This window comes from Neofelis nebulosa, chromosome 2 (genome assembly GCF_028018385.1).
Source record: "Neofelis nebulosa isolate mNeoNeb1 chromosome 2, mNeoNeb1.pri, whole genome shotgun sequence".
Taxonomy (NCBI): Eukaryota; Metazoa; Chordata; class Mammalia; order Carnivora; family Felidae; genus Neofelis; species Neofelis nebulosa.
Window position 1 is genome coordinate 200,608,897 of NC_080783.1, and position 14,147 is coordinate 200,623,043.

A 14,147-nucleotide genomic window follows, 5' to 3' on the forward strand; every position below is an offset into this window, starting at 1 on the left:
TATATAAGTCAAAGTACAAGCTAGATTTTAAGGGAATGTCACTTAAAATAATAATAATAATTAGTTTCTACTTGTTAAGTGTCCACTACGTGTGAGGCACTATGTTAAGCATATTACATTTTACCATTGACTCTTGAGCAACACGAGTTTGAACTGCACAGATCCACTTATATGTGGATTTTTTTTGTATAAACACAGTACTATAAGTATTTTCCCTTCCTTATGATTTTCTTGATAACATTTTCTTTTCTCTAGCTTACTTTATTATAAGAATTCATCTGTAATATATATGCCATACAAAATATATGTTAATCGACTATTTATCAGTAAGTCTTTTTTGGTCAACAGTAGGCTAGTAGCAGTTAAGTTTGGGGGAGTCAAAAGTTACATATGGATTTTTTACTGCGCAGGGGTCAGTGTCCCTAACCCCGAAGTTTGTTTAAGAGTCAATTATTTCTAATCTTTTCAGTAGTTCTAAAAGGTAACTTATAATGTTAAATGTTGTATAAATTAAACAGATGAAGGAACTGAGAAACAGGAAGGATAACATGCCCAATTACACACAGCTAATCAGTACCAGAGCCAGGATACCAAACCAGGCCTGTGACTCCAAAGGTCTTTGACCCTAATACTCTTTGGCTATCTTAGAAATAAGCCCATGAACCTTGTATCAATAACCTAGTTCCATATCCTCTTGCACAATTAATAGTCTGTGATACAAAGGACACCTCCTTTAACATTTATTTTTTTTTCTCTTTTTTTTTTTTTAATTTTTTTTTCAACGTTTTTAATTTATTTTTGGGACAGAGAGAGACAGAGCATGAACGGGGGAGGGGCAGAGAGAGAGGGAGACACAGAACCGGAAACAGGCTCCAGGCTCCGAGCCATCAGCCCAGAGCCTGACGCGGGGCTCGAACTCACGGACCGCGAGATCGTGACCTGGCTGAAGTCGGACGCTTAACCGACTACGCCACCCAGGCGCCCCTCCTTTAACATCTAAACTCAAGCCTGCTCAGGGCACCAGGTGTTCCATTCTGATCACACCAGCTATGTTCATCACCACTGTTCTCAGCCAAACTTTGGACCTAATTAAGTACTAGAATCTCCTCAACCAAAACTCTGAGATCAAAATTACAATAAACTAAAGGGTAGCTCCTCAGGTATCACATGGTGTTAAGAATCAAAGAATGGGAAGGGAATATTTATTCAGAGCTATTTTGTGCCAAATTACTAAACTATGATCAGAGGTATTATGATCTGGGGTAAATGGTTAAAATGAAACTCCCCTCCCACCTCTACCCCAAATCCCCTCTAGTGTTTGTGTTTCTCTTCAGTGAATAGTAATTTGATATTCTATGAGTAACCGTGGTCTCCCCTAAGAGTTGTAGAGACCTGGTATTGATCACCAGCAAGGAATGGGTCTTCTCTCATATATAGCCATATGCTGGCAAGATAAAGAATCCCTATGTCCTCTGAGCCTCCTCCCATGGGTTGAGAGCAATCTGGATATGCTACTGGAGGCACTCCAGGTAGAAGACTTAGAGACGGCTTCTGCCACTGAAAGGCAGGTGTATGTGTTAGGGTCAAGAAGGGAGGTATTCCGACAGAAGAGCACAAATTGAAAAGGAGTTTTATCTTGTGAACCAGATTATATCAAAGTGTACCTCTGTGTTTATTTCCTTTTGGTATCTCCTCGCCTCTAGTAAAGTACTAAATGTTCCAGCCTGGTCTCAGCTGTGTACTACAGGAGTATTAAGAGAAGACTTCACCTTTGGGACAGAAAATTAAAGAGAAAGGAACAGTCCCTGAGGTCAGCAAGGCATTTCTCAAGAGAAATCTTGAATCTTTGGGAACAAAAGTCCCTACTGTGAGCTCCAATTATTCCACCACATGTGCAGAATGTCCTTCTAAAGCCAACTCTGGAGGTTCTGGGCTTTTATTTATTATAAAAGAAAGGGTTTTTCCTATCAGAAACAATCTTACTGTAAACTCAGGTCTATCTGATTCCAAAACCCCTCTCTTTATTGACTGCTACATCACACTGCCTCTGAAACGCTATTAATAGAAAACTGTTCAGCAAGAGTATGAGAGAGAATCATTTAAGAAAGGAAGAGGAAGGAAGAAAGGGAGGGTATAAGAAGGAAGAAGAAAACGGGAAAGAGGAAGGGATTTCACCAAAGCAATAAAAACTCATTATGAATTGAATGTCAAAGACGGATTTATAATTAATATATGCACCGAGTTAGCATATATGGAGAGTATTACCTGATATATAGCTAGCGTTTGATATGTGTTAATTCCCTTCCTTAGGAACAAAGACAAGAGCCAACTAGAAAAGTACTGTCTTAAGTTTTGACTTTTGAATAAGTTCAATTATAATGATATTAGAACAGATATCAATAATAACAATAACAATAACAAAGAAGTCTGTACTTTCTCACTGAAAAATTATTCCAGGTAAAAAGAACCCAGAATTGAATTGGAGTGACTATAAAGTTAGACATCAGTTTGCTGTTCAAACGAAAACAGGAACACACTCTCTCACTTCTCCAATATGTTTAAATGCAAAAATATATGCAAATTCATGAGTTGGTTCAACTTCACAATCATTTGCTTTTTTATTTACTTTAACCCATTAATGTATATCTTATTGTATCTGCTAAAAGTCGCAAAGATTCAAGGCAGTTCAGATTTCAGGTGGCTTGTGTGCAAGCTCCCCTGCAAAAATACCCTCTCAACGAAAATCAGCCAAACCCCTTCCTGTTTTTCAACCTCGTATGTTTACTTTCACATCTGCTGCAAAAGATAAAAGCAACAATGGGGACATCAACCACATGATCACGTCCTACCAACCCGGAAATGAAGCTATGAAGCCAGAGTTGCTGTGAAATGGGTTTTTAGAAAACTCACACTTAGGCTTAAAAATTTTATAGAAGTCTGAATCAAATGCAAAGATCACCACTAGACACACATAAAATCCTGTAGAGCTAAATTACATTTATTTTTGTATAATAATCATAGATACATGTAGATACCCAATTTAAGTAGAAAAAAAGATATGGATCAAGAAGCAAAAATTATTCTCCTTAACTATAGATTATTTCCCATCTCTATGAGGCCATATTTTATCGAGAGGAAAAGGAACTAACACTGAGTATCTGTAGGCACACAATAATGTTTGTTTTTCTTTGTTATTACTATGTAATGTGGGTATCATCCTCACTTTACAGAAGAGGAATCTAAGGCATGGAAAAGTACTTTCACAAGAGCATAGTCATTAAATCATTACCTTTGACAGAAGGCCTGTATCCAGATCTCTTTCCCTGCTTGCTCATGCATATACTGAGTAAGCAAAGGTGCAGCAGTAAAGAATGTGGCTTTGAAGACCATTTTCACTTGCTAATCGTCTAACTTTGTACAAGCTACTTAACTTTTTAACCTGCTCCTTGAAATGTAAAATGGGATTATAATCATACCTGCTGCATAGGGGATGTGGTGAGATTTAAATGAAAAAATAATGGCTAGCATTTATCTGGTGCCCATGTTCTAACTACATATATTAACTCATTTAATCATAATAATCTGTAAAAGGTACAGAGATTTTTATCATCCCCATGTTATATAATGAGTATTGAGGTGAGGCGCCTGGGTGGCTCAGTCGGTTGAGTGTCGGACTTCACTCAGGTCATGATCTCATGGCTCATGAGTTCAAGCCCTGCGTCGGGCTCTGTGCGGATAGCTCAGAGCCTGGAGCCTGCTTCCAATTCTGTCTCCCTCTCTGCCCCTAACCCACTGGCATTCTGTCTGGGTCTCTCTCAAAAATAAATAAACATTTAAAAAAAAATTTAATGAGTATTGAGGTACCAAAATTAAGTAACTTGCCCACGGTCACCAAGCAAAGAGTGACACAACTAGAATTTAAAACCAGGCATCCAAGTGCTGGAGCTCACTCTTCAACACCTATGTCATATCTATAAAGCACACAACACAGAGCTCACTCAGTTCATATAGGTCATCAACAAACACTAGCATTATTCTATCTCACATATAATACCACTTAGTAAATAGTTGCTTGAAATGTATGAAATCAAGTAGAAGAGCGAGAATTTTAATCCAGGTTTTCCTCTGTGCTTTTCCCATAACTACATGTCTTTCCATGACACAGTGCCTCTATTCTTAAGTTTTTTGTACATGTCCAGTCATTTCTACTAACACTAGATCATTAAACTTCCTTAAGACAAGAGTCACGTCTCCTACATTTTTGTGACTACATTACACCCACAGGGTCCTGCTCATTGTGCATAATCAATTAATATGCATTAAATGATCATGCCATTTCTCTGCTCAAAATCCTCCCGCAAATTCCCATCTCAGAAAAAAACGCAAAGCCTATATATAGCATAGCCAACAAGGTACTACATGCACATCCCTTCTCTTACCTACAACCTTTCTGAACTAAATTCCTACTGTTTTCTCCTAGATTATTTTGATCCTGCCCCACTGGCTTACTTAACATTTCTCAAACACACCAAACATGCTTAACCTTTGTACCTATTGTTCTTCTGCCTGGAATGCTCTTCTCTAGATATCATTCTACTGCTCAAAAGTCACCTTACCAGACAGGTCACCTCTGACCACTCTCTCTACTATCTAAAATAGCCACCCCAGGGATGCCTAGGTGGCTCGGTCAGTTAAGCATCTGACTCTTGATCTCAGGGTCGTGAGTTCGAACCCCACGTTGAACTTGTGACCCCACACCCAGCGTGGAGCCTACTTAAAAATATAAAATAAAATAAAATATCCACCCCATCTCCCTCACTCTTTATCCCTTTATCCTGCTTTCCCTGATCCTCACGAAAGTCTTATACTTTACCCCTGATTTGTATACTTATTATTTGTTCTCTCCCACTAAAAGGTAAGCTCCAAAAGAAAAGACATTTCTACTTTATTCACTGCATGTCCCAATGCAATTAGGACAGTGCCTGGTAAATAGCAGATGACCAATAAAAATGTATTAAATTAATAAATGGTAGATGTATTAGTATCTATCGTACAACACATTACCCCCAAAACCAGGCACCTGGCAGGCTCCATCAGTGGAACATGTGGCTCTTGATCTTGGGATTATGAGTTCAAGCTCCACATTGGTTGTAAAGATTACTTAAAAATAAAATCTTAAAAAAAAATTACCCCCAAAACTTGGTGGCTTTAAACAACAAACTTTTGTTTGTTTATTTTTAAATGTGTATTTTTAAGAAAGCGCGAGCACACACACAAAAGTGGGGGAGGGGCAGAGAGAGAGGGGAACAGAGGATCTGAAGGGTGCTCTGTGCTGACAGCAGAAGAAACTGACTCAGGGCTCGAACTCATGAACCATGAGATCATGGCCTGAGCTGAAGGTGGACACTTAACAGAGAGAGAGAGAGAGAGAGAGAGAGAGAGAGAGCCATCCAGGTGCCCCAAAACAACAAACATTTATTATTTTAGTTTACATGGATCAAGAATCCAAGCACGGCTTAGCTAGGTGCCTTTGGCTCAGGGTCTCTCACGACACTGCAGTCAAGTGTCAACCATGTTTGCATTCCTCTCAAGGCTCAACTCCCGCCTGAAGAATCTGCTTCCAAGCTCACTCACATGGCTGTTATCAGGCCTCAGAAGATCTGCCTCCAGGGGCGCCTGGGTGGCTCAATCAGTTAACCATCCTGTTAAGCATCCGACTCTTGATTTCAGCTCAGGAGCCTGCTTGGATTCTCTCTCTCCTTTTTTCTGCCCCTCCCTGGCTCTCTTACTCTCAGTCTCTCAAAATAAATAAATAAACATTTTTTTTTTAAGTTCCCTTTAAAAAAAAAAAAAAAAAAAGGAAGACCTGCTTCCAAGCTCACTTACATTGTTGCTGACAGACTTGGTTTCTTACCATGTGGGCTTCTCTACAGGCTGCCTGTACATCTTAGGATATGGCAGCTGGTGATCCAAATGACAGGAAGAGAGCCAGAAAGTGCCCAAGATGAGAGGTCCCAAGACAAAAGCCAAAGCCTTTCTCAACCTAATTTGGAGGTGACATCCCACCACTTGTGCTATATTCTATTCATTAGAAGTTAAGTCACCAGGTCCAGGCCACATTCAAGAGGAAGAGATTACACAAGGGCATGAATACCAGGAGGCAGAAATCACTGGACACCATCTTCGAGCCTGCCTACCACTGTAGGCATAAGAAAAGTCTAAAAACCAAACAAAACAGAAACACCTTGCCCTTTGGCCACCTGATATATTCTATAGTATATTTATTTATAGATGATGTTATGATTATTGCAATCATTCACCCCAATGCTAGTCTTTTCAATTACATAAAACATCAAAGGGAGTACTTAATTACTGAATATTTCTTGTTAAGCAGTGTTCATTATGGTCATATTAGAGACAATACAACTAGCAAGAATAAGTCAACAAAAATAGCACCTGGAAAAAAGGAATCATTGGATGAATCTTGCTAAGAAGATGACATTGGATTTGATATTGGTTGATATTATAGAAAGATTGTTAATTTTCTTAGGTATAATAATAGCATTATAATTATGTAGGATAATATCTTTATTCCTAGGCTATGCATACCAAAGTGTTTAGGAGTAAAGGGTCATGATATCTGTAACTTACTTTCCAAGAAAATATCACACACACACACACACACACACACACACACACACACACACAGAAAGGCAATTAGAAGCAGTCAGAATTACAACCCAAGTCTTAAATCTTAATTACCCTGGGAATTCACATTCTCACTACACCTCTATACGTCTAGTGTGTCCCCTATGTTATGTCTCTAGCTACTGTACTATGCAATATCTGTGTTTGAGGTGATGAGGATGAAATGACAGCATACTGACACTCTGTCCCTCAGAAGCTGGCAATCTCATTGGGGAATAGCAGTTTTATATACAATATAAAACAAAACACAACAAATCTGACACATAACAAATAAACGCTGCACGAGTTTAGAAAAGGATACCAATAAGCCTTCAGAGAATAAAATATCTTTGAAACCTCTTTCTTCTAACAGGTTTCTTATTCTTGGCATCCCTTCCGTTAAGTACTTCTCCTTTATTTTATCTGATTGGCAACAACCAACTGATTATTTCCTACATTTTAACAAAATTATCTGGAGACCATCTAAAAATAAAATACATGTTTGCCTGTTTAGAACACAGGACATGATTTTTAAAATAAAATGCTATTTACATTTTCACTGGAAAAAAACACTAACTACACTATGTGGATTTTCTTGCCTTCAAAAGCAACTATGTTATTTCAAGAGTTGAGGATGCCAGAAAGCTTGAAGATTTAAAAATAACCTCACAAAGAGCTCATTTCCAACAGCAGATGGAAAGAAATTACTCTAAAGACACACATGTGGGAGGGCATATATACAACATCATATGACACCATGCAAAAGGTTTATATAATTACATAATACCATCAAGATTATCAGGACTCACAGGTAGTAAGTTAGCAACACTGTCAATTCTCTGAATCATTAAAAAAATTGATAAAAGGGCAAGAAATGGCAAGTGGGCGGGGGGGGGGGGGGCGGGGAAGTGCCTTCACTTTTAAGATCCCTTCCATGAGTCTCTATTGCATACTGAAATAGTTGGCAGGTAAAATTTGAGGGCTTAAATTGTTGGAGCTCTTGACAGTTCTGCCTGTGTCTATATGGTCAAAATTAGAGGGAAACATGAAATTCAACAACCTGTGCCAAGTGTATTATTAAAGTAAAAAACTTCTCACTTGAATATACATAGAAGTTCAAATTGGTAAATTAAAATACTTGATAAGGGCACCTGGGTGGCTCAGCCAGTTAAGCATCCAACTCTTGATATTGGCTCAGGTCAGGATCTCTCGGTCGTCAGATCAAGTCCAGCCCATGTCAAGTTCTAACGCTGAGTTTGGAGCCTGCTTAGGATTCTCTCTCTCTCAAAATAAATAAACAAACATTAAAAAAAATACTTGACATACAAATTAAAATGGCAATTCTTGGGGCACCTGGGTAGCTCAGATGGTTAAGTGTCCCACTTTGGCTCAGGTCATGATCTGGCCATTGGAATTTGAGCTCCACGTGGGGCTCTAGGCTGACAGCTCAGAGCCTTGGAGCCTGCTTCAGATTTTGCGCCTCCCTCTCTCTCTGCCCCTCCGCTACTCACTCTGTCTCTCTCTCTCTCCCTCAAAAGTAAATCAACATTAAAAAAAAATTTAATGGCAATTCTTTATAAGATAATATACTCAAAGATTACTGTTAAGCTCTCATTGCGTTAAAATGATTCTAATAGTGGCGCCTGGGTGGCTCAGTCGGTTAGGCGTCCGGCTTTGTCTCAGGTCATGATCTCGCGGTTGGTGAGTTCAAGCCCCGCATCTGGCTCTGTGCTGACAGCTCAGAGCCTGGAGCTTGCTTCAGATTCTGTGTCTTCTCCACTCTCTGCCCCTCCCCTGCTCATGCTCTGTCTCTATCTCTCAAGAATAATAAATAAACTTTAATTTTTTTTAGAAAAATAAAAAAATAAAATGATTCTAATAGAGTTATTTAATTTATATCAGCATTAAGTAATAGCTGAATAGCAATCACAACTCAACCTTGACATAGTACTATATATATTCATAAATTACCCAAAGTATGCATTTCTATTTCACTTGTGGGTCACAGGCTTAAATTTAACCAATTCAAAATAACCCTATGCTTTCTTTTTTTTATTTATTTATTTTAAGAGAGATGGAGAGAGCACTAGTGGGAGAGGGGTACAGAGAAAGAGAATCCCAAGCAGACTCTGCACCAGCAGCCCAGAGTCTGACGTGGGGCTCGAACCCACAAAACTATGAGATCACGACCCTAGCGGAAACCAAGAGTCCAACATTCAACCAAATGAGCCACCCGGGCACCCCAAAATAACTCTATGTTTTAATGCTGTTAAATCACTGAGAATTATTCAAAACTTTTATAATTTTTTTATGACTTAATGCAGATATTATCAAAATAGAATATAAAAGTTTTCTGTATGAATATTAATGTAGAAAGTATCTCAACCTCTATGTTGTATCCAGTCCACAGTTCAGACGTATAGAGAGCCTACCAAAAGTCGGTTTAGATAAGGACACTTTTTATATTTTAATTTTTTTTTAATGTGTATTTTTTAGAGATAGACAGATTGTGAGCAGGAGAGGGGCAGAGAGGGAGACACAGAATCCGAAGCAGGCTCCAGTGTCTGAGCTGTCAGCACAGAGCCCGACACGGGGCTCAAACTCACCAACTATGAGATCATGACCTGAGCCGAAGTTGGACGCCCAACTGACTGAGCCACCCAGGCACCCCTGGATAAGGACACTTTTTGTAGACGATGGAAGGTGCAAGAAACAGGCAGTCTGCATTTATAAATCAAAATTAACTTCAACTTCAAGAGTATACACTATTTTATCTTAGTATTATAAGATACTAAGATACACTATTATATTATACATTATTTTATCTTAGTATTTCCAACTACTTCCAAAAAGAAACAGGTGTTCCTGTCCCTATTAATAGATAGTATTATTAGATAATAGAATTTTACAGAAACTTTGAATATAGAATAGAATTAGATAATATTAATAGAGCTGCTGCTTCTACTGCTTCTTCCAATCTTATTTACCAATATAAATAGTCATTGTTCCTATCTATTCCATCAGATAATCTTGCCTTTTCCTACCCATTCTGCCAAGATTACTTTAACCCTACCCAAGGCTCCACTCCACATAGCTCAGAAACAATTTTAATTTCTACAGAGATTTCCCCGAGAGTTGAGAATGATAGAAGAGGGCCTAGATTAATTTGGTGGCAGTGACCCAAAGAACCCTCAGCCATGAAAGGGAGAGAGTCATAAACAATCACAGTTTAATCCATATGGATTTATTCTGGAGATAATTAAGAGATAACTGCAATATGAGAACTGGTCTTAAGAAGTACAATAACAGGGGCGCCTGGGTGGCGCAGTCGGTTAAGCGTCCGACTTCAGCCAGGTCACGATCTCGCGGTCCGTGAGTTCGAGCCCCGCGTCGGGCTCTGGGCCGATGGCTCGGAGCCTGGAGCCTGTTTCCGATTCTGTGTCTCCCTCTCTCTCTGCCCCTCCCCCGTTCATGCTCTGTCTCTCTCTGTCCCAAAAATAAATTTAAAAAAATGTTGAAAAAAAAAAAAAAAGATTTAAAAAAAAAAAAGAAGTACAATAACAAAATAATAAATAATAAAATAAACATGATGCCAGAATGGCTCTGGAATTTTCATATATAGGGGACTTTTAGGGATAGCATATTTACTTAGGGCAACTTTGAAGGATGCTGATAAAAATTAGGGGGTAGGGTATATTAAAGTGTCTCCAAGTCATTCATTGAATTGTACTGGCCACACAGTATATTGGGATTTTGCTTTTCTTTAAAGTCCAAAGAGCTACCCAGTTTATTTTCAAATACTTCAAGTTGAATACAATCCCATTTAACAAAAATAATTAACAAAAATAAGTACAAACAGACTTTCATCATAGTCAGATTCTCTCATTAAACTTTCCTAAAACCAACATGTGAAGTAGCATCAGTGAGGCAGCTAATTCTAAATAAGATCAGCACTCAAAATAAAATATCAAAGTTCTCCTTTCTAACGCCTCCAGTTTCTAAATACTGTTCATTGCTATAGCTTCTTTAATCTTTCTCACTGTGTATTCATTTTTTGGCCGCAGAGTAAATCAAAATACTAATTTAACCCAGTGTGTACAACAGATTATTTGTTATACTGCATTTTACTGAACATACCATAAATCCACTCATAAAAAGGACATAATGACAGACTTTCAACAAACTTAAATAAAAAGCAAAAATTAACAAATATATTTGGAATCTGGCTTTTCGCCAACTAAATGCTATTTTAAATATTATGAATCAATTACCTTCTAATAATTCTGGATTCTCTACATAAATAAGGCCCAAACCTGATAAATTCAGAGGCCTCTTTTAAATGTTTTTAAGTTTCATCATTGGGAGTGCTTGAGAAAAAAGCAAAGATGTCGTTAGAAAAAAGCTCTTAAAATTATTGCTTAGCTCACAAAATAAGGTGATTCCATTCTCAAGCAATAGAGGAAAAAATAAGTTCTTTAGAAGTAGAGATGAATCTGAATCTGAATTTGCCATGTGACCAATCACAAATTTGATAAGGCTCTTGGAAAAATACACTGGCAGCACTTGGGCTGGACAGCTTCTTAGATAACAGGGAAACAGATTGTGGCCTAACGGTATGCTCCTCTTGATTTCAGAACAAAATTCGGCGGCCATGGCCACTGATACACCAAAGTTATAAAATCAGATCACCAATATTAAATTGGATTTGGACATTCAGAAAACAATATATGCAAGGCCTATCACTCACATCACAAATTATAGACCTATGTCTTATTTAGATACATTTTTTAATGTTTATTCATTTATTTTTGAGCAGAGAGACAAAGTATGTGCACCAGCAGGGGAGGGCCAGAGAGAGAGAGGGAGACACAGAATCTGAAGCAGGCTCCAGGCTCTGAGCTGTCAACACAGAGCCCGACGCGGGGCTCAAACCCATGAACCATGAGATCATGACCTGAGCCTAACCAACTGAGCCACCCAGGTGCCCCTAGACCATATATTTTAAATTACAATCTATGGGTACACATATCAAAGTACCTGCAGAGAATTCAAGAATCCTGTGACTTTTAGGCAACACTTCTGACGGACTTAACTGTGAAGCTTTCTTAGCAAAAGTAGGCAGTAAACACTATAAGCACACCATGTCCCATATTATTATGAATTTGTTTAAAATTAAGAGCATAAAAACTGAATAACGGGATAGAAGGCTAGCTCTGTAATTTCCAAAAATGTTAAATTCAAGCTGCACACGAGAAAACATCACACTGGTGAACTTTAAGTGTAGGGCACAAACCTGACAAAAGAGAATAACAGGAAAAAATATATAGGTCATACCTCAAGAAATACCACAACCATTTTTTTCAGAGGAGACAGGAATCATTTAAAATCATTTGTTAATTTAGATATTAGCTTAGAAGTGTTTCATAAGAAAAAAAGGGATAAGATGAAAGCACTTTTAAATACGCAAAGAGGAAAATTTGTGTATTATTTTGCTAATATCATATAAATTGTTATGTTATTTCATATTTTATTTTGAGGATAAGCCTACTTTAAAAAATAGGTTTGTTCAACATATCTTCTACTTGACCAACACAATTATGATTTAAGTGCTTAACAAACATTAAGGAAATGCTGACCCTTAGACCACCAAGAAAGAGAAGAGAGAGATGCATAAAGCAAGCAGAGACCTACCTAAAAGATGGGTCTATTAGCTTAGATTAGCTTAGTCTATTTATAGTAGCTTAGTCTATTTGCTGACAGCCAGAATTTCCAAGCATTAAACTTAAACTTATGGAAGCCTAAGTAGTTTTCCCAATCCATCATCGGCCATCATCTATTTACTAGTAAGGGCTGCACATATCAATGGGACACTTAGGACCTAAATCCTTTTAACAAACACCAGTTAAAGAAAACTCCATCAAGTTCCTTCCATATATGGAACTTTTCCCCCATACTTCAAATTACTAAGATATGGAGCATTTTTAAGGTAAAAGACTTTGAAAACAGTCAGGAAGAATATATATGACAAGCATAGATGGAACCGCATGGCCAAAGGGAAAGCACGAGTTATTACTGAACAGTTCTTCTTGGTTGAAAAATACAAGTAATAAGGAGAATAAAGGTGGAAAGGTAGATTGGGGACTTACCGATGAGATATTTGCTATAAAACACTGGTATAAATGTTGGGAGAATTTTGGCAAGGCCTAAAAATTAAAAACATTATTTCTAAGCCTGAATTCAATTATATAAGGGAAGAAAGTGTAGAAGAGAGAGAAATCAGAAGGTTAGCACGCTGAGCTTGGGTCTGTCGGTGAGTTCACTTTTAACAGTGGCAAAGATACACCCTACTTTGGCTTCCCCAGAGATATGAATAACTCCTGTTCTTTACTTTAATTATAACTTTCTTGTAGAAAGCACTCTGAATTTGTACCTTGATGCCAAGCAATCTGATGTTCAGTTGTATCCACTTTTTTATCTGTCATTTATTGAGTGCTGACTGCCAGCACCGCTATGTACTCTACGTGGATTATAACACCCCAAGAAACTATTTTACAAAGCCAAAAATTGTACAGCTGGCAAAGAACTTACGATGTTTCCAATTTACAGAAAAGGGAAATGAAGAGTACATCAAGTTTCCATGAAAAGTAAGGGGGACTATAATAATCTGCTTGATTAAAAGCATAAGCAAACTGAATTTTTTGCCAGGATTGAGAATACAGAAAACAGTAGTGAGTAACAGCATATATAGTATATCCTCAAGAGGAGCATAAATCTCTCTATAATAAAATCCAAGACACAAGACATAACCATTTCTTGCAATTTTCCCTAAAAACAGCAAGAACAAAATAGCAGCTGTGAAATCACCCGGACTACTAAAAAAAGGCTCAGCATCTCTTAAAACACACACAGACACGCGCGCGCGCACACACACACACACACACACACACACACCCCTATCTCCTAATCAGCAGTACATGCCAAAAACGACAAGTCCCCACAGACTAGACATTTCTGGTAGGGCACAGTTAGGGGAACAACAGGATGACAGTGGCTATCATGTGGCCAGAAACGAATCCGTCAGCAATTTGCTGCACGTGAGATCACTTTCTCTCCAGAGAACGCCGGTTCCTGGGGACGAGGAACCCGGTCGGGCAGGCCCCCCGCCCGGAACAATCGCCGGGTGGTGCAGCTCGGAGGGCGAGCCTACATCCAGCCTCCCCACAGGTAGAAGCAGCCCAGCAAGCAGGAGGAAATATTTCCAAGTCGACAGATGCAGGAACTGAAAAAGGAGGTCACGATGCTGAGAGAATAGATTTAACCCTTTGGTTCCCTGGGAACCGCGAAGACCACGGGGAGCGAGCGCAGCAGAGCCCCCCGGGGTCGGGGGATTCTTTGAACGAGGCGGGTGTCTCCGGCGGGAAGGTCTCCCAGTCCTCGCAGGGCTCCCTCCAGCCCTCAGA

The 14,147-nt window shown here is 38.7% G+C and overlaps 1 protein-coding gene across 20 annotated transcripts in view; it reads right to left on the reverse strand.

Moving 5' to 3' along the window:
• Window positions 1–14,147, reverse strand: part of EPB41 (erythrocyte membrane protein band 4.1) — a 202,643-nt gene that overhangs the window by 168,224 nt on the left and 20,272 nt on the right. The window lies entirely within an intron of this gene.